Here is a 2,715-nt window from a genome sequence, read left to right on the forward strand (position 1 = left end):
GAGCAATACAGTTTTGTGTGTGAAATATAACCATAATCCTGGACGAGCGTTTTCGACTCGATGCCTACTCTTAATCTCTAATATATTCATTAGAGATTAATGGATCATGTTAAAAGTCTTCATAAACTAACTTACAATCAACATGGCTTTCAGGAAAAAAAAGGAACCGGAACAGCCCTAGTAAATTTAATAAATTGTATTCAAACCAACATGGATACTGGGATCCCAATCACGGGAGTAATATTAGATTTTTAAAAAGCTTTTTAAAACGGTTCACGTTGAGACCATGATAAAAAAATTAAACGACATAGGAGTAAAATTTCAAGAATGTAAACTATTAAAATCATATTAGCAAATCGGAAGCAGTATACATATGTTAATAAAAAAAAGGTTTTTGCAAACAGTAAATTTTGGAGTATCCCAAGGATCTATTTTGGGTCCAATATTACATATTTTATACATTAATGATTTGTCACTGTACAATTTCAAGGGAAAAATTATTATGTATGCCGATGACATTGGACTGTTCTATAAAAATCAAACAGACGTATTAACAAACAATGACATAAACAAAGACCTAACTATGTTGACTAAATGGACAAACACAAACTTACTTACACTTAATGAAAAAAAATGCAATATTATCCATTTTGAATCTAGAAAAAAAGTCACAAAGTAGATGCTTTCATAAATAATGAACGACTTACAGAAATTGAACATGTTAATACTTAGGACTAACAATAGATAGACAATTGACATGGACAATTCATATCAACAATTTAATAAGCAAATTGGCGACATTATCGAGTCTTTTTTTAAAAATCAAAAACTTTGTTCCAAAAACGGAAAAAAATCAAATGTATGAAGCCTATGTAAAAACTAAAATATGTTATACGCAACTACTATGGGGAGCAGGAAATCAAAATGACATAAACAGACTACAAAGACAACAAAATAAAATATTAAAGTTAGTATATGACCTTCCCTATCTAACTGCAACTAGAGAACTTTTTAAACAAACTAAGCAATTAAATATAACTGAACTCTTTCAACAAATCATTAAAATTTATCCATAAATTAGCCACTAATGTAATTGTAGACGAAGAACTAAAACTTGTAAAAAAATGTAGTCAACATGGACATAATACGAGAATATCAGACAAATACCATATACAACTTTCTAAAACAAGACAAGGACAATCAAGACTAATGAACCAGGGACTGAAATTATAATAATGATAATTATTATTATGGATAACTTATAAAGCGCCATTTTCGTAATATAATACCTCAAGGGCGCTTTACAAAGTGATTATATAAAGATATAAATTTAATTTTAACTTTTTAATTTAAGAAAAATAATGTACTTTTTTATATTACTTTTCCACCACATGCCAAGAATTTATTCAAATGATTTAGAGAACAAGTGGGTTTTAAGTTTCTTCCGAAACATCACTTTACTCTCACAGTTTCGGATTTCTGCTGGGAGAGCATTCCATGCCGTAGGGCCTGCGACCGCAAATGCACGTTCGCCGAATTTAGTGCGCCGCTTGCGTAGAGGTATAATAACTTTTCCTTTCGACGTAGATGTAGCTGATCTAAGCATAAGACGTCTGTCAGTTAGTTCATCTGGAATGCAGAGTTCCCTTAGATATTCTGGAGCAGAGCTGTGCAGTGACTTATACATAAGCCAACAGAGTTTGTATTCCACCCTCTGTGGAAAACGTAGCCAGTGCAATTCCCGAAGTAGTGGAGTGATATGACTGAATTTAGAGATTCCAAAAATAAGTCTCGCTGCGGCATTTAATACAGCCTGTAGGCGAGTCATTTTATTCATTGGTAGACCTGCGTAGATACCATTACAATAATCGACTCTAGACACTACAAACGCATTTATTAATTGACGGGCGGCATCAACTGACAAATTTTTGCGTATGCATTTAATCTATACAATAAACTACCAGACAAAACTAAACAAAAGACTCAGACAAACTTTTCAAAAGATGTTAAAAATATAATTTTGAACAACAAAGTATGAATGAAAAATGTGTGTATTATTTTTTGTAAAATGAATGTAATAATCCGTGAGGGTTTATAAATAAATTTTCAAATAAAAAATATAAAAAATTAAAAAAAGTAAAATCCTGAAAAAGGAAATCTAGTGGACAAAATTCCGCGTCTTAGAGTAGCGGTTGGCGTCTTCGCTTACCATGCTTAAGCCTCCGGGTTCGATTCCTGAGAGACTAAACATTTTTGTTCATAATTAATTGTGTGTAGGTATATTATTGTTTTATAGATAAAAACTTATGCGTCAGTTGTTTTTTGTTACGTGCTGGGATATGTTTTAAAATTCAATTTTGTATCTAAAAATAAGTATACTACGAGATAAAACTCAGCGATGTTTGGCTCAAGAAATGCCGTAACGACAATCTGCGCATCTGGCCCATTAGCTCAGTTGGTTAGAGCGTCGTGCTAATAACGCGAAGGTCGCGGGTTCGATCCCCTCATGGGCCACGAAGATTTTTTTGCGACGTAATTTATTTTTAAGAAATTTTAAGAAAAAAATAACATCATATTTTTACATATGAATACCTAATGATACATAGCGTCTGCATTAGTAGCATTAGTAATCATTGAATTCAATTAAGCTAGCCAATTTGAAGGAAGTAAATTATATATTTTTTTAATCTTTTTTTGTGCATGCTGTGTTCACAC

General features: G+C 31.9%; 1 non-coding gene across 1 annotated transcript; it reads left to right on the forward strand.

The window, feature by feature from the left end:
• Positions 1-2,440: 2,440 nt before the first annotated feature.
• TRNAI-AAU (transfer RNA isoleucine (anticodon AAU)) lies at positions 2,441-2,514 on the forward strand. The gene has a single exon. It is a non-coding gene; the product is annotated as a tRNA-Ile (tRNA).
• The last annotated feature ends 201 nt before the right edge of the window (positions 2,515-2,715 follow it).

This window comes from Micrasema longulum, unplaced genomic scaffold (assembly GCF_059751315.1).
Source record: "Micrasema longulum isolate JH-2025_06_02 unplaced genomic scaffold, ASM5975131v1 h1tg001171l, whole genome shotgun sequence".
Lineage (NCBI taxonomy): Eukaryota > Metazoa > Arthropoda > Insecta > Trichoptera > Brachycentridae > Micrasema > Micrasema longulum.